The sequence below is a fragment of the Phalangium opilio genome, unplaced genomic scaffold (genome assembly GCF_054372755.1).
Source record: "Phalangium opilio isolate 3A_F unplaced genomic scaffold, DU_Popi_V2 ptg000003l_1, whole genome shotgun sequence".
In the NCBI taxonomy this organism is placed as follows: domain Eukaryota; kingdom Metazoa; phylum Arthropoda; class Arachnida; order Opiliones; family Phalangiidae; genus Phalangium; species Phalangium opilio.
In genome coordinates this window covers 483,342-503,417 of record NW_028324145.1, presented here as the reverse complement: position 1 = coordinate 503,417, position 20,076 = coordinate 483,342, and the positions used below count along the sequence as shown (strand labels likewise).

General features: G+C 37.1%; 2 non-coding genes and 36 pseudogenes across 2 annotated transcripts; all 38 read left to right on the top strand.

The window, feature by feature from the left end:
• Positions 1 to 131: 131 nt before the first annotated feature.
• On the top strand, positions 132 to 234 carry LOC149716737 (5S ribosomal RNA; annotated as a pseudogene).
• Positions 235 to 357: 123 nt separating this feature from the next.
• Positions 358 to 476, top strand: LOC149716736 (5S ribosomal RNA; annotated as a pseudogene).
• Positions 477 to 837: 361 nt separating this feature from the next.
• On the top strand, positions 838 to 956 carry LOC149716735 (5S ribosomal RNA; annotated as a pseudogene).
• Positions 957 to 1,093: 137 nt separating this feature from the next.
• On the top strand, positions 1,094 to 1,212 carry LOC149716734 (5S ribosomal RNA; annotated as a pseudogene).
• Positions 1,213 to 1,335: 123 nt separating this feature from the next.
• On the top strand, positions 1,336 to 1,454 carry LOC149716733 (5S ribosomal RNA; annotated as a pseudogene).
• Positions 1,455 to 1,796: 342 nt separating this feature from the next.
• Positions 1,797 to 1,915, top strand: LOC149716732 (5S ribosomal RNA; annotated as a pseudogene).
• A 342-nt stretch (positions 1,916 to 2,257) lies between these two features.
• Positions 2,258 to 2,376, top strand: LOC149716731 (5S ribosomal RNA). The gene has a single exon (XR_016368494.1). It is a non-coding gene; the product is annotated as a 5S ribosomal RNA (ribosomal RNA).
• Positions 2,377 to 2,511: 135 nt separating this feature from the next.
• LOC149716730 (5S ribosomal RNA) lies at positions 2,512 to 2,614 on the top strand (annotated as a pseudogene).
• A 123-nt stretch (positions 2,615 to 2,737) lies between these two features.
• On the top strand, positions 2,738 to 2,856 carry LOC149716729 (5S ribosomal RNA; annotated as a pseudogene).
• Positions 2,857 to 3,217: 361 nt separating this feature from the next.
• Positions 3,218 to 3,336, top strand: LOC149716728 (5S ribosomal RNA; annotated as a pseudogene).
• Positions 3,337 to 3,473: 137 nt separating this feature from the next.
• Positions 3,474 to 3,592, top strand: LOC149716727 (5S ribosomal RNA; annotated as a pseudogene).
• A 123-nt stretch (positions 3,593 to 3,715) lies between these two features.
• Positions 3,716 to 3,834, top strand: LOC149716726 (5S ribosomal RNA; annotated as a pseudogene).
• Positions 3,835 to 4,176: 342 nt separating this feature from the next.
• LOC149716725 (5S ribosomal RNA) lies at positions 4,177 to 4,295 on the top strand (annotated as a pseudogene).
• Positions 4,296 to 4,637: 342 nt separating this feature from the next.
• On the top strand, positions 4,638 to 4,756 carry LOC149716724 (5S ribosomal RNA; annotated as a pseudogene).
• A 136-nt stretch (positions 4,757 to 4,892) lies between these two features.
• LOC149716723 (5S ribosomal RNA) lies at positions 4,893 to 5,011 on the top strand (annotated as a pseudogene).
• Positions 5,012 to 5,371: 360 nt separating this feature from the next.
• On the top strand, positions 5,372 to 5,490 carry LOC149716722 (5S ribosomal RNA; annotated as a pseudogene).
• Positions 5,491 to 5,627: 137 nt separating this feature from the next.
• On the top strand, positions 5,628 to 5,746 carry LOC149716721 (5S ribosomal RNA; annotated as a pseudogene).
• A 123-nt stretch (positions 5,747 to 5,869) lies between these two features.
• LOC149716720 (5S ribosomal RNA) lies at positions 5,870 to 5,988 on the top strand (annotated as a pseudogene).
• Positions 5,989 to 6,331: 343 nt separating this feature from the next.
• On the top strand, positions 6,332 to 6,450 carry LOC149716719 (5S ribosomal RNA; annotated as a pseudogene).
• A 361-nt stretch (positions 6,451 to 6,811) lies between these two features.
• Positions 6,812 to 6,930, top strand: LOC149716718 (5S ribosomal RNA; annotated as a pseudogene).
• A 137-nt stretch (positions 6,931 to 7,067) lies between these two features.
• LOC149716717 (5S ribosomal RNA) lies at positions 7,068 to 7,186 on the top strand (annotated as a pseudogene).
• A 342-nt stretch (positions 7,187 to 7,528) lies between these two features.
• On the top strand, positions 7,529 to 7,647 carry LOC149716716 (5S ribosomal RNA; annotated as a pseudogene).
• Positions 7,648 to 7,783: 136 nt separating this feature from the next.
• Positions 7,784 to 7,902, top strand: LOC149716715 (5S ribosomal RNA; annotated as a pseudogene).
• Positions 7,903 to 8,262: 360 nt separating this feature from the next.
• LOC149716714 (5S ribosomal RNA) lies at positions 8,263 to 8,381 on the top strand (annotated as a pseudogene).
• A 137-nt stretch (positions 8,382 to 8,518) lies between these two features.
• On the top strand, positions 8,519 to 8,637 carry LOC149716713 (5S ribosomal RNA; annotated as a pseudogene).
• Positions 8,638 to 8,760: 123 nt separating this feature from the next.
• Positions 8,761 to 8,879, top strand: LOC149716712 (5S ribosomal RNA; annotated as a pseudogene).
• Positions 8,880 to 9,221: 342 nt separating this feature from the next.
• On the top strand, positions 9,222 to 9,340 carry LOC149716711 (5S ribosomal RNA; annotated as a pseudogene).
• Positions 9,341 to 9,682: 342 nt separating this feature from the next.
• On the top strand, positions 9,683 to 9,801 carry LOC149716710 (5S ribosomal RNA; annotated as a pseudogene).
• A 136-nt stretch (positions 9,802 to 9,937) lies between these two features.
• Positions 9,938 to 10,056, top strand: LOC149716709 (5S ribosomal RNA; annotated as a pseudogene).
• A 123-nt stretch (positions 10,057 to 10,179) lies between these two features.
• LOC149716708 (5S ribosomal RNA) lies at positions 10,180 to 10,297 on the top strand (annotated as a pseudogene).
• Positions 10,298 to 10,415: 118 nt separating this feature from the next.
• On the top strand, positions 10,416 to 10,534 carry LOC149716707 (5S ribosomal RNA). Its single transcript, XR_016368493.1, has one exon. It is a non-coding gene; the product is annotated as a 5S ribosomal RNA (ribosomal RNA).
• A 135-nt stretch (positions 10,535 to 10,669) lies between these two features.
• Positions 10,670 to 10,772, top strand: LOC149716706 (5S ribosomal RNA; annotated as a pseudogene).
• A 123-nt stretch (positions 10,773 to 10,895) lies between these two features.
• LOC149716705 (5S ribosomal RNA) lies at positions 10,896 to 11,014 on the top strand (annotated as a pseudogene).
• A 362-nt stretch (positions 11,015 to 11,376) lies between these two features.
• Positions 11,377 to 11,494, top strand: LOC149716704 (5S ribosomal RNA; annotated as a pseudogene).
• A 137-nt stretch (positions 11,495 to 11,631) lies between these two features.
• On the top strand, positions 11,632 to 11,750 carry LOC149716703 (5S ribosomal RNA; annotated as a pseudogene).
• Positions 11,751 to 11,884: 134 nt separating this feature from the next.
• LOC149716702 (5S ribosomal RNA) lies at positions 11,885 to 11,987 on the top strand (annotated as a pseudogene).
• A 122-nt stretch (positions 11,988 to 12,109) lies between these two features.
• On the top strand, positions 12,110 to 12,228 carry LOC149716701 (5S ribosomal RNA; annotated as a pseudogene).
• A 599-nt stretch (positions 12,229 to 12,827) lies between these two features.
• On the top strand, positions 12,828 to 12,946 carry LOC149716700 (5S ribosomal RNA; annotated as a pseudogene).
• Positions 12,947 to 20,076: the final 7,130 nt, after the last annotated feature.

The window sequence follows — 20,076 nt, the reverse complement described above, 5'->3', positions numbered from 1 at the left end:
CACTTTTTTTCCTCATTTAAATTTTAATAGATATGAAAAAAGCAAACATGTTTTTTTTTGTTATTGTTTTAAAATTATGAAGGTTAATTTGTCTCACTTAATTTAAATTCGAATTATTAACTAGCACTCTCGGCAACGGCCATATCACGCTGAAAACACCGGTTCTCGTCCGATCACCGAAGTTAAGCAGCGTCGAGCGCATACAGTACTTGGGAATACTGCGTGCCGTTGGCTTTTTCACTTTTGTTTCCTCTTTCAAATTCCACCAGATATGAAAAAAAGCAAACATATCTTCTTTCTGTTATTGTTTTATAAAGATGAAAGTTAATTTAAATCAAATTATTAACTAGCACTATCGGCAACGGCCATAACACGCTGAATACACCGGTTCTCGGACGATAACCGTAGTTAAGCAGCGTCGTGCGCAGTCAGTATTTGGGAGGGCGACCACTTAGGAACACTGCGTGCCGTTAGCTTTTTCACTTTTTTTTCCTCTTTTAAATTCCAATAGATATGAAAAAAGCAAACATATTTTCTTTTTGTTATTGTTTTAAAAAGATGAAGGTTAATTTGTCTCACTTAATTTAAATTCGAATTATTATCTAGCACTCTCGGCAACGGCCATATCACGCTGAGAACAACGGTTCTCGTCCGATCGCCGACGTTAGCAGCGTCGAGCGCAGTCAGTACTTGGGAATACTGCGTGCCGTTGGCTTTTTCACTTTTGTTTCCTCTTTTAAATTCCACCCGATATGAAAAAAGCAAACATTTCTTCTTTTTGTTATTGTTTTATAAAGATGAAATTTAATTAAATTAAAATTATTAACCAGCACTCTCGGCAACGGCCATATCACGCTGAATACACCGGTTCTCGTCCGATAACTGATGTTAAGCAGCGTTGAGCGCAGTCACTACTTGGGAGGGAGACCACTTAGGAACACTGCGTGCCGTTGGCTTTTTCACTTTTTTTTCCTCTTTTAAATTTTAATAGATATGAAAAAAGCAAACATGTTTTCATTTTGTTATTGTTTTAAAATGATGAAGGTTAATTTGTCTCACTTAATTTAAATTCGAATTATTAACTAGCACTCTCGGCAACGACCATATCACGCTGAATACAGCGGTTCTCGTCCGATCACCGAAGTTAAGCAGCGTCGAGCGCAGTCAGTACTTGGGAGGGAGAACACTTAGGAACACTGCGTGCCGTTGGCTTTTTCATTTTTTTTTCCTCTTTTAAATTTTAATAGATATGAAAAAAGCAAACATATCTTCATTTTTGTTATTGTTTTATAAAGATGAAAGTTAATTAAATTCAAATTATTAACTTGCACTCTCGGCAACGGCCATATCACGCTGAATACACCGGATCTCGTCCGATAACCGAAGTTAAGCAGCGTCGAGCGCAGTCAGTACTTGGGAGGGAGACCACTTAGGAACACTGCGTGCCGTTTTTTCACTTTTTTTCCCTCTTATAAATTTTAATAGATATGAAAAAGCAAACATATCTTCTTTTTTGTTATTGTTTTATAAAGATGAAAGTTAATTAAATTCAAATTATTAACTAGCACTCTCGGCAACGGCCATATCACGCTGAATACACCGGTTCTCGTCCGATAACCGAAGTTAAGCAGCGTCGAGCGCATACAGTACTTGGGAATACTGCGTTCCGTTGGTTTTTCACTTTTGTTTCCTCTTTTAAATTCCACCCGATATGAAAGAAGCAAACATATCTTCTTTTTGTTATTGTTTTATAAAGATGAAAGTTAATTAAATTCAAATTATTAACTTGCACTCTCGGCAACGGCCATATCACGCTGAATACACCGGTTCTCGTCCGATAACCGAAGTTAAGCAGCGTCGAGCGCAGTCAGTACTTGGGAGGGAGACCACTTAGGAACACTGCGTGCCGTTTTTTCACTTTTTTTCCCTCTTATAAATTTTAATAGATATGAAAAAGCAAACATATCTACTTTTTTGTTATTGTTTTATAAAGATGAAAGTTAATTAAATTCAAATTATTAACTAGCACTCTCGGCAACGGCCATATCACGCTGAATACACCGGTTCTCGTCCGATAACCGAAGTTAAGCAGCGTCGAGCGCATACAGTACTTGGGAATACTGCGTTCCGTTGGTTTTTCACTTTTGTTTCCTCTTTTAAATTCCACCCGATATGAAAGAAGCAAACATATCTTCTTTTTGTTATTGTTTTATAAAGATGAAAGTTAATTAAATTCAAATTATTAACTAGCACTCTCGGCAACGGCCATATCACGCTGAATACACCGGTTCTCGTCCGATCACCGAAGTTAAGCAGCGTCGAGCGCAGTCAGTACTTGGGAGGGAGACCACTTAGGAACACTGCGTGCCGTTGGATTTTTCACTTTTTTTCCTCATTTAAATTTTAATAGATATGAAAAAAGCAAACATGTTTTTTTTTGTTATTGTTTTAAAATTATGAAGGTTAATTTGTCTCACTTAATTTAAATTCGAATTATTAACTAGCACTCTCGGCAACGGCCATATCACGCTGAAAACACCGGTTCTCGTCCGATCACCGAAGTTAAGCAGCGTCGAGCGCATACAGTACTTGGGAATACTGCGTGCCGTTGGCTTTTTCACTTTTGTTTCCTCTTTCAAATTCCACCAGATATGAAAAAAAGCAAACATATCTTCTTTCTGTTATTGTTTTATAAAGATGAAAGTTAATTTAAATCAAATTATTAACTAGCACTATCGGCAACGGCCATAACACGCTGAATACACCGGTTCTCGTACGATAACCGTAGTTAAGCAGCGTCGTGCGCAGTCAGTATTTGGGAGGGCGACCACTTAGGAACACTGCGTGCCGTTAGCTTTTTCACTTTTTTTTCCTCTTTTAAATTCCAATAGATATGAAAAAAGCAAACATATTTTCTTTTTGTTATTGTTTTAAAAAGATGAAGGTTAATTTGTCTCACTTAATTTAAATTCGAATTATTATCTAGCACTCTCGGCAACGGCCATATCACGCTGAGAACAACGGTTCTCGTCCGATCGCCGACGTTAGCAGCGTCGAGCGCAGTCAGTACTTGGGAATACTGCGTGCCGTTGGCTTTTTCACTTTTGTTTCCTCTTTTAAATTCCACCCGATATGAAAAAAGCAAACATTTCTTCTTTTTGTTATTGTTTTATAAAGATGAAAGTTAATTAAATTAAAATTATTAACCAGCACTCTCGGCAACGGCCATATCACGCTGAATACACCGGTTCTCGTCCGATAACTGATGTTAAGCAGCGTTGAGCGCAGTCACTACTTGGGAGGGAGACCACTTAGGAACACTGCGTGCCGTTGGCTTTTTCACTTTTTTTTCCTCTTTTAAATTTTAATAGATATGAAAAAAGCAAACATGTTTTCATTTTGTTATTGTTTTAAAATGATGAAGGTTAATTTGTCTCACTTAATTTAAATTCGAATTATTAACTAGCACTCTCGGCAACGACCATATCACGCTGAATACAGCGGTTCTCGTCCGATCACCGAAGTTAAGCAGCGTCGAGCGCAGTCAGTACTTGGGAGGGAGAACACTTAGGAACACTGCGTGCCGTTGGCTTTTTCACTTTTTTTTCCTCTTTTAAATTTTAATAGATATGAAAAAAGCAAACATATCTTCATTTTTGTTATTGTTTTATAAAGATGAAAGTTAATTAAATTCAAATTATTAACTTGCACTCTCGGCAACGGCCATATCACGCTGAATACACCGGTTCTCGTCCGATAACCGAAGTTAAGCAGCGTCGAGCGCAGTCAGTACTTGGGAGGGAGACCACTTAGGAACACTGCGTGCCGTTTTTTCACTTTTTTTCCCTCTTATAAATTTTAATAGATATGAAAAAGCAAACATATCTTCTTTTTTGTTATTGTTTTATAAAGATGAAAGTTAATTAAATTCAAATTATTAACTAGCACTCTCGGCAACGGCCATATCACGCTGAATACACCGGTTCTCGTCCGATAACCGAAGTTAAGCAGCGTCGAGCGCATACAGTACTTGGGAATACTGCGTTCCGTTGGTTTTTCACTTTTGTTTCCTCTTTTAAATTCCACCCGATATGAAAGAAGCAAACATATCTTCTTTTTGTTATTGTTTTATAAAGATGAAAGTTAATTAAATTCAAATTATTAACTTGCACTCTCGGCAACGGCCATATCACGCTGAATACACCGGTTCTCGTCCGATAACCGAAGTTAAGCAGCGTCGAGCGCAGTCAGTACTTGGGAGGGAGACCACTTAGGAACACTGCGTGCCGTTTTTTCACTTTTTTTCCCTCTTATAAATTTTAATAGATATGAAAAAGCAAACATATCTACTTTTTTGTTATTGTTTTATAAAGATGAAAGTTAATTAAATTCAAATTATTAACTAGCACTCTCGGCAACGGCCATATCACGCTGAATACACCGGTTCTCGTCCGATAACCGAAGTTAAGCAGCGTCGAGCGCATACAGTACTTGGGAATACTGCGTTCCGTTGGTTTTTCACTTTTGTTTCCTCTTTTAAATTCCACCCGATATGAAAGAAGCAAACATATCTTCTTTTTGTTATTGTTTTATAAAGATGAAAGTTAATTAAATTCAAATTATTAACTAGCACTCTCGGCAACGGCCATATCACGCTGAATACACCGGTTCTCGTCCGATCACCGAAGTTAAGAAGCGTCGAGCGCGGTCAGTACTTGGGAGGGCGACCACTTAGGAACACTGCGTGCCGTTAGCTTTTTCCCTTTTTTTTCCTCTTTTAAATTCCAATAGATATAAAAAAGCAAACATATTTTCTTTTTGTTATTGTTTTAAAAAGATGAAGGTTAATTTGTCTCACTTAATTTAAGTTCGAATTATTATCTAGCACTCTCGGCAACGGCCATATCACGCTGAATACACCGGTTCTCGTCCGATCAGCGAAGTTAAGCAGCGTCGAGCGCAGTCAGTACTTGGGAGGGAGACCACTTAGGAACACTGCGTGCCGTTGGGTTTTTCACTTTTTTTCCTCTTTTAAATTTTAATAGATATGAAAAAAGCAAACATATTTTCTTTTTGTTATTGTTTTAAAAAGATGAAGGTTAATTTGTCTCACTTAATTTAAATTCGAATTATTATCTAGCACTCTCGGCAACGGCCATATCACGCTGAGAACAACGGTTCTCGTCCGATCGCCGACGTTAGCAGCGTCGAGCGCAGTCAGTACTTGGGAATACTGCGTGCCGTTGGCTTTTTCACTTTTGTTTCCTCTTTTAAATTCCACCCGATATGAAAAAAGCAAACATTTCTTCTTTTTGTTATTGTTTTATAAAGATGAAAGTTAATTAAATTAAAATTATTAACCAGCACTCTCGGCAACGGCCATATCACGCTGAATACACCGGTTCTCGTCCGATAACTGATGTTAAGCAGCGTTGAGCGCAGTCACTACTTGGGAGGGAGACCACTTAGGAACACTGCGTGCCGTTGGCTTTTTCACTTTTTTTTCCTCTTTTAAATTTTAATAGATATGAAAAAAGCAAACATGTTTTCATTTTGTTATTGTTTTAAAATGATGAAGGTTAATTTGTCTCACTTAATTTAAATTCGAATTATTAACTAGCACTCTCGGCAACGACCATATCACGCTGAATACAGCGGTTCTCGTCCGATCACCGAAGTTAAGCAGCGTCGAGCGCAGTCAGTACTTGGGAGGGAGAACACTTAGGAACACTGCGTGCCGTTGGCTTTTTCACTTTTTTTTCCTCTTTTAAATTTTAATAGATATGAAAAAAGCAAACATATCTTCATTTTTGTTATTGTTTTATAAAGATGAAAGTTAATTAAATTCAAATTATTAACTTGCACTCTCGGCAACGGCCATATCACGCTGAATACACCGGTTCTCGTCCGATAACCGAAGTTAAGCAGCGTCGAGCGCAGTCAGTACTTGGGAGGGAGACCACTTAGGAACACTGCGTGCCGTTTTTTCACTTTTTTTCCCTCTTATAAATTTTAATAGATATGAAAAAGCAAACATATCTTCTTTTTTGTTATTGTTTTATAAAGATGAAAGTTAATTAAATTCAAATTATTAACTAGCACTCTCGGCAACGGCCATATCACGCTGAATACACCGGTTCTCGTCCGATAACCGAAGTTAAGCAGCGTCGAGCGCATACAGTACTTGGGAATACTGCGTTCCGTTGGTTTTTCACTTTTGTTTCCTCTTTTAAATTCCACCAGATATGAAAAAAAGCAAACATATCTTCTTTCTGTTATTGTTTTATAAAGATGAAAGTTAATTTAAATCAAATTATTAACTAGCACTATCGGCAACGGCCATAACACGCTGAATACACCGGTTCTCGTACGATAACCGTAGTTAAGCAGCGTCGTGCGCAGTCAGTATTTGGGAGGGCGACCACTTAGGAACACTGCGTGCCGTTAGCTTTTTCACTTTTTTTTCCTCTTTTAAATTCCAATAGATATGAAAAAAGCAAACATATTTTCTTTTTGTTATTGTTTTAAAAAGATGAAGGTTAATTTGTCTCACTTAATTTAAATTCGAATTATTATCTAGCACTCTCGGCAACGGCCATATCACGCTGAGAACAACGGTTCTCGTCCGATCGCCGACGTTAGCAGCGTCGAGCGCAGTCAGTACTTGGGAATACTGCGTGCCGTTGGCTTTTTCACTTTTGTTTCCTCTTTTAAATTCCACCCGATATGAAAAAAGCAAACATTTCTTCTTTTTGTTATTGTTTTATAAAGATGAAAGTTAATTAAATTAAAATTATTAACCAGCACTCTCGGCAACGGCCATATCACGCTGAATACACCGGTTCTCGTCCGATAACTGATGTTAAGCAGCGTTGAGCGCAGTCACTACTTGGGAGGGAGACCACTTAGGAACACTGCGTGCCGTTGGCTTTTTCACTTTTTTTTCCTCTTTTAAATTTTAATAGATATGAAAAAAGCAAACATGTTTTCATTTTGTTATTGTTTTAAAATGATGAAGGTTAATTTGTCTCACTTAATTTAAATTCGAATTATTAACTAGCACTCTCGGCAACGACCATATCACGCTGAATACACCGGTTCTCGTCCGATAACCGAAGTTAAGCAGCGTCGAGCGCAGTCAGTACTTGGGAGGGAGACCACTTAGGAACACTGCGTGCCGTTTTTTCACTTTTTTTCCCTCTTATAAATTTTAATAGATATGAAAAAGCAAACATATCTACTTTTTTGTTATTGTTTTATAAAGATGAAAGTTAATTAAATTCAAATTATTAACTAGCACTCTCGGCAACGGCCATATCACGCTGAATACACCGGTTCTCGTCCGATAACCGAAGTTAAGCAGCGTCGAGCGCATACAGTACTTGGGAATACTGCGTTCCGTTGGTTTTTCACTTTTGTTTCCTCTTTTAAATTCCACCCGATATGAAAGAAGCAAACATATCTTCTTTTTGTTATTGTTTTATAAAGATGAAAGTTAATTAAATTCAAATTATTAACTAGCACTCTCGGCAACGGCCATATCACGCTGAATACACCGGTTCTCGTCCGATCACCGAAGTTAAGAAGCGTCGAGCGCGGTCAGTACTTGGGAGGGCGACCACTTAGGAACACTGCGTGCCGTTAGCTTTTTCCCTTTTTTTTCCTCTTTTAAATTCCAATAGATATAAAAAAGCAAACATATTTTCTTTTTGTTATTGTTTTAAAAAGATGAAGGTTAATTTGTCTCACTTAATTTAAGTTCGAATTATTATCTAGCACTCTCGGCAACGGCCATATCACGCTGAATACACCGGTTCTCGTCCGATCAGCGAAGTTAAGCAGCGTCGAGCGCAGTCAGTACTTGGGAGGGAGACCACTTAGGAACACTGCGTGCCGTTGGGTTTTTCACTTTTTTTCCTCTTTTAAATTTTAATAGATATGAAAAAAGCAAACATATTTTCTTTTTGTTATTGTTTTAAAAAGATGAAGGTTAATTTGTCTCACTTAATTTAAATTCGAATTATTATCTAGCACTCTCGGCAACGGCCATATCACGCTGAGAACAACGGTTCTCGTCCGATCGCCGACGTTAGCAGCGTCGAGCGCAGTCAGTACTTGGGAATACTGCGTGCCGTTGGCTTTTTCACTTTTGTTTCCTCTTTTAAATTCCACCCGATATGAAAAAAGCAAACATTTCTTCTTTTTGTTATTGTTTTATAAAGATGAAAGTTAATTAAATTAAAATTATTAACCAGCACTCTCGGCAACGGCCATATCACGCTGAATACACCGGTTCTCGTCCGATAACTGATGTTAAGCAGCGTTGAGCGCAGTCACTACTTGGGAGGGAGACCACTTAGGAACACTGCGTGCCGTTGGCTTTTTCACTTTTTTTTCCTCTTTTAAATTTTAATAGATATTAAAAAAGCAAACATGTTTTCATTTTGTTATTGTTTTAAAATGATGAAGGTTAATTTGTCTCACTTAATTTAAATTCGAATTATTAACTAGCACTCTCGGCAACGACCATATCACGCTGAATACAGCGGTTCTCGTCCGATCACCGAAGTTAAGCAGCGTCGAGCGCAGTCAGTACTTGGGAGGGAGAACACTTAGGAACACTGCGTGCCGTTGGCTTTTTCACTTTTTTTTCCTCTTTTAAATTTTAATAGATATGAAAAAAGCAAACATATCTTCATTTTTGTTATTGTTTTATAAAGATGAAAGTTAATTAAATTCAAATTATTAACTTGCACTCTCGGCAACGGCCATATCACGCTGAATACACCGGTTCTCGTCCGATAACCGAAGTTAAGCAGCGTCGAGCGCAGTCAGTACTTGGGAGGGAGACCACTTAGGAACACTGCGTGCCGTTTTTTCACTTTTTTTCCCTCTTATAAATTTTAATAGATATGAAAAAGCAAACATATCTTCTTTTTTGTTATTGTTTTATAAAGATGAAAGTTAATTAAATTCAAATTATTAACTAGCACTCTCGGCAACGGCCATATCACGCTGAATACACCGGTTCTCGTCCGATAACCGAAGTTAAGCAGCGTCGAGCGCATACAGTACTTGGGAATACTGCGTTCCGTTGGTTTTTCACTTTTGTTTCCTCTTTTAAATTCCACCCGATATGAAAGAAGCAAACATATCTTCTTTTTGTTATTGTTTTATAAAGATGAAAGTTAATTAAATTCAAATTATTAACTTGCACTCTCGGCAACGGCCATATCACGCTGAATACACCGGTTCTCGTCCGATAACCGAAGTTAAGCAGCGTCGAGCGCAGTCAGTACTTGGGAGGGAGACCACTTAGGAACACTGCGTGCCGTTTTTTCACTTTTTTTCCCTCTTATAAATTTTAATAGATATGAAAAAGCAAACATATCTACTTTTTTGTTATTGTTTTATAAAGATGAAAGTTAATTAAATTCAAATTATTAACTAGCACTCTCGGCAACGGCCATATCACGCTGAATACACCGGTTCTCGTCCGATAACCGAAGTTAAGCAGCGTCGAGCGCATACAGTACTTGGGAATACTGCGTTCCGTTGGTTTTTCACTTTTGTTTCCTCTTTTAAATTCCACCCGATATGAAAGAAGCAAACATATCTTCTTTTTGTTATTGTTTTATAAAGATGAAAGTTAATTAAATTCAAATTATTAACTAGCACTCTCGGCAACGGCCATATCACGCTGAATACACCGGTTCTCGTCCGATCACCGAAGTTAAGAAGCGTCGAGCGCAGTCAGTACTTGGGAGGGCGACCACTTAGGAACACTGCGTGCCGTTAGCTTTTTCCCTTTTTTTTCCTCTTTTAAATTCCAATAGATATAAAAAAGCAAACATATTTTCTTTTTGTTATTGTTTTAAAAAGATGAAGGTTAATTTGTCTCACTTAATTTAAGTTCGAATTATTATCTAGCACTCTCGGCAACGGCCATATCACGCTGAATACACCGGTTCTCGTCCGATCAGCGAAGTTAAGCAGCGTCGAGCGCAGTCAGTACTTGGGAGGGAGACCACTTAGGAACACTGCGTGCCGTTGGCTTTTTCACTTTTTTTTCCTCTTTTAAATTTTAATAGATATGAAAAAAGCAAACATATCTTCTTTTTTGTTATTGTTTTATAAAGATGAAAGTTAATTAAATTCAAATTATTAACTAGCACTCTCGGCAACGGCCATATCACGCTGAATACATCGGTTCTCGTCCGATAACCGAATTAAGCAGCGTTGAGCGCAGTCAGTACTTGGGAGGGAGACCACTTAGGAACACTGCGTGCCGTTTTTTCACTTTTTTTCCCTCTTATAAATTTTAATAGATATGAAAAAGCAAACATATCTTCTTTTTTGTTATTGTTTTATAAAGATGAAAGTTAATTAAATTCAAATTATTAACTAGCACTCTCGGCAACGGCCATATCACGCTGAATACACCGGTTCTCGTCCGATCACCGAAGTTAAGCAGCGTCGAGCGCAGTCAGTACTTGGGAGGGAGACCACTTAGGAACACTGCGTGCCGTTGGATTTTTCACTTTTTTTCCTCATTTAAATTTTAATAGATATGAAAAAAGCAAACATGTTTTTTTTTGTTATTGTTTTAAAATTATGAAGGTTAATTTGTCTCACTTAATTGAAATTCGAATTATTAACTAGCACTCTCGGCAACGGCCATATCACGCTGAAAACACCGGTTCTCGTCCGATCACCGAAGTTAAGCAGCGTCGAGCGCATACAGTACTTGGGAATACTGCGTGCCGTTGGCTTTTTCACTTTTGTTTCCTCTTTCAAATTCCACCAGATATGAAAAAAAGCAAACATATCTTCTTTCTGTTATTGTTTTATAAAGATGAAAGTTAATTTAAATCAAATTATTAACTAGCACTATCGGCAACGGCCATAACACGCTGAATACACCGGTTCTCGTACGATAACCGAAGTTAAGCAGCGTCGTGCGCAGTCAGTATTTGGGAGGGCGACCACTTAGGAACACTGCGTGCCGTTAGCTTTTTCACTTTTTTTTCCTCTTTTAAATTCCAATAGATATGAAAAAAGCAAACATATTTTCTTTTTGTTATTGTTTTAAAAAGATGAAGGTTAATTTGTCTCACTTAATTTAAATTCGAATTATTATCTAGCACTCTCGGTAACGGCCATATCACGCTGAGAACAACGGTTCTCGTCCGATCGCCGACGTTAGCAGCGTCGAGCGCAGTCAGTACTTGGGAATACTGCGTGTCGTTGGCTTTTTCACTTTTGTTTCCTCTTTTAAATTCCACCCGATATGAAAAAAGCAAACATATCTTCTTTTTGTTATTGTTTTATAAAGATGAAAGTTAATTAAATTAAAATTATTAACCAGCACTCTCAGCAACGGCCATATCACGCTGAATACACCGGTTCTCGTCCGATAACCGATGTTAAGCAGCGTCGAGCGCAGTCACTACTTGGGAGGGAGACCACTTAGGAACACTGCGTGCCGTTTGCTTTTTCACTTTTTTTTCCTCTTTTAAATTTTAATAGATATGAAAAAAGCAAACATGTTTTCATTTTGTTATTGTTTTAAAATGATGAAGGTTAATTTGTCTCACTTAATTTAAATTCGAATTATTAACTAGCACTCTCGGCAACGACCATATCACGCTGAATACAGCGGTTCTCGTCCGATCACCGAAGTTAAGCAGCGTCGAGCGCAGTCAGTACTTGGGAGGGAGAACACTTAGGAACACTGCGTGCCGTTGGCTTTTTCACTTTTTTTTCATCTTTTAAATTTTAATAGATATGAAAAAAGCAAACATGTTTTTTTGTTATTGTTTTAAAATGATGAAGGTTAATTTGTCTCACTTAATTTAAATTCGAATTATTAACTAGCACTCTCGGCAACGGCCATATCACGCTGAAAACACCGGTTCTCGTCCGATCATCGAAGTTAAGCAGCGTCGAGCGCATACAGTACTTGGGAATACTGCGTGCCGTTGGCTTTTTCACTTTTATTTCCTCTTTCAAATTCCACCCGAATTGAAAAAAGCACACATATCTTCTTTTTGTTATTGTTTTATAAAGATGAAAGTTAATTTAATTCAAATTATTAACTAGCACTATCGGCAACGGCCATAACACGCTGAATACACCGGTTCTCGTACGATAACCGAAGTTAAGCAGCGTCGAGCGCAGTCAGTATTTGGGAGGGCGACCACTTAGGAACACTGCGTGCCGTTAGCTTTTTCACTTTTTTTTCCTCTTTTAAATTCCAATAGATATGAAAAAAACAAACATATTTTCTTTTTGTTATTGTTTTAAAAAGATGAAGGTTAATTTGTCTCACTTAATTTAAATTCGAATTATTATCTAGCACTCTCGGCAACGGCCATATCACGCTGAGAACACCGGTTCTCGTCCGATCGCCGACGTTAGCAGCGTCGAGCGCAGTCAGTACTTGGGAATACTGCGAGCCGTTGGCTTTTTCACTTTTGTTTCCTCTTTTAAATTCCACCCGATATGAAAAAAGCAAACATATCTTCTTTTTGTTATTGTTTTAGAAAGATGAAGGTTAATTTGTCTCACTTAATTTAAATTCGAATTTTTAACTAGCACTCTCGGCAACGGCCATATCACGCTGAGAACACCGGTTCTCGTCCGATCGCCGACGTTAGCAGCGTCGAGCGCAGTCAGTACTTGGGAATATTGCGTGCCGTTGGTTTTTCACTTTTGTTTCCTCTTTTAAATTCCACCCGATTTGAAAAAAGCACACATATCTTCATTTTGTTATTGTTTTATAAAGATGAAAGTTAATTAAATTCAAATTATTAACTAGCACTCTCGGCAACGGCCATATCACTCTGAATACACCGGTTCTCGTCCGATAACCGAAGTTAAGCAGCGTCGAGCGCAGTCACTACTTGGGAGGGAGACCACTTAGGAACACTGCGTGCCGTTGGCTTTTTCACTTTTTTTTCCTCTTTTAAATTCCAATAGATTTGAAAAAAGCAAACTTATTTTCTTTTTGTTATTGTTTTAAAAAGATGATGGTTAATTTGTCTCACTTAATTTAAATTCGAATTATTACCTAGCACTCTCGGCAACGGACATATCACGCTGAATACACCGGTTCTCGTCCGATAACCGAAGTTAAGCAGCGTCGAGCGCATACAGTACTTGGGAATACTGCGTGCCGTCGGTTTTTTCACTTTTGTTTCCTCTTTCAAATTCCACCAAATATGAAAAAAGCAAACATATCTTCTTTTTGTTATTGTTTTATAAAGATGAAAGTTAATTTAATTCAAATTATTAACTAGCACTCTCGAGAAACGGCCATAACAGGCTGAATACACCGGTTCTCGTCCGATAACCGAAGTTAAGAAGCGTCGAGCGCAGTCAGTACTTGGGAGGGAGACCACTTTGAGTATTTCTTCACTATTTTCAAATATGATCACTGAAACCACTATTTTTATACTTTTTGCTTTAATTCAAGCAAATGTAACGATATTCAATCAAAAAACTGTTAAAATTAAATTTTTCAATAAGAAATCGTTGTCACGGATTTTGTATCTTGAAGAAGAAAAACATGCGATTTTTTCGGTACTTTTTTGAATGCATTTTTTTCTGGAGAAATTTTTGACCGAATTCAGCTTAATTCCCTATGAAACACTCATTTAAAGTGATTTCATCTCGATTGAACAATAAATAAAAACGTACCTCGATTTTTAATAACATTTTCAAAATCGACGTTTCACGGCCAAAGAAGCATATTTTGAGTATTTCTTCACTATTTTCAAATATAACCACTGAAACCATTATTTTTATACTTTTTGCTTTAATTCAAGCAAATGTAACGATATTCATTCAAAAAACTGTTAAAATTCAATTTTTCAATAAGAAATCGTTGTCACGGAATTTGTATCTTGAAGAAGAAAAACAAGCGATTTTTTCGGTACACTTTTGAATGCATTTTTTTCTGGAGAAATGTTTGACCGAATTCAGCTTAATTCCCTATAAAACACTCATTGAAAGTGATTTCATCTCGATTGAACAATAATTTAAAATTTACCTCGATTTTTAATAACATTTTCAAAATCGACGTTTCACGGCCAAAGAAGCATATTTTGAGTATTTCTTCACTATTTTCAAATATGATCACTGAAACCATTATTTTTATACTTTTATAAAAAACTGTTAAAATTCAATTTTTCAATAAGAAATCGTTGTCACGGATTTTGTATCTTGAAGAAGAAAAACAAGCGATTTTTTCGGTACACTTTTGAATGCATTTTTTTCTGGAGAAATGTTTGACCGAATTCAGCTTAATTCCCTATAAAACACTCATTGAAAGTGATTTCATCTCGATTGAACAATAATTAAAAATTTACCTCGATTTTTAATAACATTTTCAAAATCGACGTTTCACGGCCAAAGAAGCATACTTTGAGTATTTCTTCACTATTTTCAAATATAATCACTGAAACCATTATTTTTATACTTTTATAAAAAAACTGTTAAAATTCAATTTTTCAATAAGAAATCGTTGTCACGGATTTTGTATCTTGAAGAAGAAAAACATGCGATTTTTTTGGTACGCTTTTGAATGCATTTTTTTCTGGAGAAATGTTTGACCGAATTCAGCTTAATTCCCCATAAAACACTCATTGAAAGTGATTTCATCTCGATTGAACAATAATTAAAAATTTACCTCGATTTTTAATAACATTTTCAAAATCGACGTTTCATGGCCAAAGAAGCATACTTTGAGTATTTCTTCACTATTTTCAAATATGATCACTGAAACCATTATTTTTATACTTTTTGCTTTAATTCAAGCAAATGTAACGATATTCAATCAAAGAACTGTTAAAATTAAATTTTTCAATAAGAAATCGTTGTCACGGATTTTGTATCTTGAAGAAGAAAAACATGCGATTTTTTCGGTACTTTTTTGAATGCATTTTTTTCTGGAGAAATTTTTGACCGAATTCAGCTTAATTCCCAATAAAACACTCATTAAAAGTGATTTCATCTCGATTGAACAATAAATAAAAATGTACCTCGATTTTTAATAACATTTTCAAAATCGACGTTTCACGGCCAAAGAAGCATATTTTGAGTATTTCTTCACTATTTTCAAATATAACCACTGAAACCATTATTTTTATACCTTTTGCTTTAATTCAAGCAAATGTAACGATATTCATTTAAAAAACTGTTAAAATTAAATTTTTCAATAAGAAATCGTTGTCACGGATTTTGTATCTTGAAGATGAAAAACATGCGATTTTTTCGGTACACTTTTGCTAGCATTTTTTTCTGGAGAAATGTTTGACCGAATTCAGCTTAATTCCCTATAAAACACCCATAAAAAGTGATTTCATCTCGATTGAACATAATTAAAAATTTACCTCGATTTTTAGTAACATTTTCAAAATCGGCGTTTCACGGCCAAAGAAGCATATTTTGAGTAGTTCTTCTCTATTTTCAAATATAACCACTGAAACCATTATTTTTGTAATTTTTTGCGTTAATTCAAGCAAATGTAACGATATTCATTCAACAACCTGTTAAAATTCAATTTTAAATAAGAAATCGTTGTCACGGATTTTGTATCTTGAAGAGAAAAAACATGCGATTTTTTCGGTACACTTTTAAATGCATTTTTTTCTGGAGAAATGTTTGACCGAATTCAGCTTAATTCCCTATAAAACACTCATTAAAAGTGATTTCATCTCGATTGAACAATAATTAAAAATGTACCTCGATTTTTAATAACATTTTCAAAATCGACGTTTCACCGCCAACGAAGCATATTTTGAGTATTTCTTCACTATTTACAAATATATTCACTGAAACCATTATTTTTATACTTTTTGCTTTAATTCAAGCAAATGTAACGATATTCAATCAAAAAACTGTTAAAATTAAATTTTTCAATAAGAAATCGTTGTCACGGATTTTGTATCTTGAAGAAGAAAAACATGCGATTTTTTCGGTACTTTTTTGAATGCATTTTTTTCTGGAGAAATTTTTGACCGAATTCTGTTTAATTCCCTATAAAACACTCATTGAAAGTGATTTCATCTCGATTGAACAATAATTAAAAATTTACCTCGATTTTTAATAACATTTTCAAAATCGACGTTTCACGGCCAAAGAAGCATACTTTGAGTATTTCTTCACTATTTTCAAATATGTTCACTGAAACCATTATTTTTATACTTTTTGCTTTAATTCAAGCAAATGTAACGATATTCAATCAAAAAACTGTTAAAATTAAATTTTTCAATAAGAAATCGTTGTCACGGATTTTGTATCTTGAAGAAGAAAAACATGCGATTTTTTCGGTACTTTTTTGAATGCATTTTTTTCTGGAGAAATGTTTGACCGAATTCAGCTTAATTCCCTATAAAACACTCATTAAAAGTGATTTCATCTCGATTGAACAATAAATAAAAATGTACCTCGATTTTTAATAACATTTTCAAAATCGACGTTTCACGGCCAAAGAAGCATATTTTGAGTATTTCTTCACTATTTTCAAATATAACCACTGAAACCATTATTTTTATACTTTTTGCTTTAATTCAAGCAAATGTAACGATATTCATTCAAAAAACTGTTAAAATTCAATTTTTCAATAAGAAATCGTTGTCACGGATTTTGTATCTTGAAGAAGAAAACATGCGATTTTTTCGGTACACTTTTGAATGCATTTTTTTCTGGAGCAATGTTTGACCGAATTCAGCTTAATCCCCTATAAAACACTCATTGAAAGTGATTTCATCTCGATTGAACAATAATTAAAAATGTACCTCGATTTTTAATAACATTTTCAAAATCGTTGAGCCCTCCCGGGAGCGGTGTTGTGACGTCTCAGATGTAACGTAAAATATCAGAGTTTTTCCACAATACCTGACGAACATTTAATTTTTGGGCTTCCGTGGCGCAATGGTTAGCGCGTTCAGTTGTTAATCGAAAGATTGGTGGTTCGAGCACACCCGGGAGAGGTGTTGTGTGGTCTCAGATGTAGCGTAAAAAGTCAAAACTTTTCCACAATACGTGACAACCATTTAATTTCTGAGCTTCCGTGGCTCAATGGTTAGCGCGTTCGGCTGTTAACAAATAGGTTGGTGGTTCGAGCCCATCCGGGAGCGGTGTTGTGACGTCTCAAGATGACGTCAAAAGTCAAGGTTTTTCCACAATACCTGACGACCAATTAATTTTTGGGCTTCCGTGGCGCAATGGTTAGCGCGTTCAGCTGCTATTCAAAAGACTGGTGGTTTGAGCCCTCCCGGGAGCGTTGTTGTGACGTCTCAGATGTAACGTAAAATGTCAGAGTTTTTCCACAATCCCTGACGAACATTTAATTTTTTGGCTTCCGGGGCGCAATGGTTAGCGCGTTCAGCTGTTAATCGAAAGGTTGGTGGTTCGAGCCCACCCGGGAGAGGTGTTGTACGGTCTCAGATGTAGCGGAAAAAGTCAAAACATTTCCACAATACGTGACAACCATTTAATTTCAGAGCTTCCGTGGCTCAATGGTTAGCGCGTTCGGCTGTAAACAAATAGGTTGGTGGTTCGAGCCCATCCGGGAGCGGTGTTGTGACGTCTCAAGATGACGTCAAAAGTCAAGGTTTTTCCACAATACCTGACGACCAATTAATTTTTGGGCTTCCGTGGCGCAATGGTTAGCGCGTTCAGCTGCTATTCAAAAGACTGGTGGTTTGAGCCCACCCGGGAGCGGTGTTGTGACGTCTCAGATGTAACGTAAAATGTTAGAGTTTTTCCAAAATACCTGACGAACATTTAATTTTTGGGCGTCCGTGGCGCAATTGGTTAGCGCGTTCAGCTGTTAATCGAAAGGTTGGTGGTTCGAGCCCATCCGGGAGAGGTGTTGTGTGGTCTCAGATGTAGCGTAAAAAGTCAAAACTTTTCCACAATACTTGACAACCATTTAATTTCAGAGATTCCGTGGCTCAATGGTTAGCGCGTTCGGCTGTTAACAAATAGGTTGGTGGTTCGAGACCATCCGGGAGCGGTGTTGTGACGTCTCAAGACGACGTCAAAAGTCAAGGTTTTTCCACAATACCTGACGACCATTTAATTTTTGGGCTTCCGTGGCGCAATGGTTAGCAAGTTCAGCTGCTATTCAAAAGACTGGTGGTTTGAGCCCACCCGGGAGCGGTGTTGTGACGTCTCAGATGTAACGTAAAATGTTAGAGTTTTTCCAAAATACCTGACGAACATTTAATTTTTGGGCGTCCGTGGCTCAATGGTTAGCGCGTTCGGCTGTTAACCGAAAGATTGGTGGTTCGAGCCCATCCGGGAGAGGTGTTGTGACGTCTCAAGATGACGTCAAAAGTCAAGGTTTTTCCACAATACCTGACGACCAATTAATTTTTGGGCTTCCGTGGCGCAATGGTTAGCGCGTTCAGCTGCTATCTGGGTGCACGGCAGTGCACCCGCCAAGTTGTCGTGCACTACCAGCAATCCTTTACCCGAAACATTTCAGCCTCATTTTGACCCCCTCTTAACTCGGTACTGGGGAATAGTACACCACTCATATTTGCACCTCAAGGGCACAGTGTTAATCCTAGGAAGTCCTCCAACTTCCAGTTTTCTAACTCATTTGGGTTCTGTGATAATCCTATGTGAAAATGACACATTATGAGACTGACTGACTGACTGACTGACTGACACATCATCAAAACCTCTAGGGCATTTCCGGTGGTGCTAGAATGATGAAATTTGGCATACCTGTACCACTAAGCATACAAGCAAAGGGAAAAGTCCCAAAAGCGGGAGTTTCCCCCTTTTAGCCCCTGAAATGGGGGTTTAAAATTAGATTCATCATCTAAACCTCTAGGGCATTTCCGGTGGTGCTAGAATGATGAAATTTGGCATACTTTTACCACTAAGCATACAAGCAAAGGGAAAAGTCCCAAAAGCGGGAGTTTCCCCCTTTTAGCCCCTGAAATGGGGGTTTAAAATTAGAGTCATCATCTAAACCTCTAGGGCATTTCCGGTGGTGCTAGAATGATGAAATTTGGCATACTTGTACCACTAAGCATACAAGCAAAGGGAAAAGTCCCAAAAGCGGGAGTTTCCCCCTTTTAGCCCCTGAAATGGGGGTTTAAAATTAGAGTCATCATCTAAACCTCTACGGCATTTCCGGTGGTGCTAGAATGATGAAATTTGGCATACTTGTACCACTAAGCATACAAGCAAGGGGAAAAGTCCCAAAAGCGGGAGTTTCCCCCTTTTAGCCCCTGAAATGGGGGTTTAAAATTAGAGTCATCATCTAAACCTCTAGGGCATTTCCGGTGGTGCTAGAATGATGAAATTTGGCATACTTGTACCACTAAGCATACAAGCAAAGGGAAAAGTCCCAAAAGCGGGAGTTTCCCCCTTTTAGCCCCTGAAATGGGGGTTTAAAATTAGAGTCATCATCTAAACCTCTAGGGCATTTCCGGTGGTGCTAGAATGATGAAATTTGGCATACTTGTACCACTAAGCATACAAGCAAAGGGAAAAGTCCCAAAAGCGGGAGTTTCCCCCTTTTAGCCCCTGAAATGGGGGATTAAATTTAGAGTCATCATCTAAACCTCTAGGGCACTTCCGGTGTTGCGGGAATGATAAAATTTGGCATACAAGTAGGACTTAGCATACAAAGAAAGGAAAAAGTCCCAAAAGCGGGAATTTTCCCCTGTTAGCCCCTGAAATGGGGGTTTTATAATTTATATCCCCTCGTAATAGGACATTATAATTTAATTTTTTCGTCTTTTAATATTAATATTTTTTACTAATATGATTCTTTCGTATTATTGCAAAATTTATGTTTTTTACATAATGTTTTAGTAATTAAATTTTTTACTCACTTCCTTTTCATTTCGTCTGAAATGGTTCTAAGCGTGTTTTGATTCATTTAGTTTTTCTTAAATCTATTCTGTTGATTAAAAGTGTTACTTGCCACAATATTGTGTTCTTCGAATAGAAATACGGTTAACAATTATCACAGCTTGAGAAAAAAAAAGAAAGTTGAATGCAAAAAAGTTGAAAAAGGCAAAGCCAAGTAAAACTCTTGGAAAG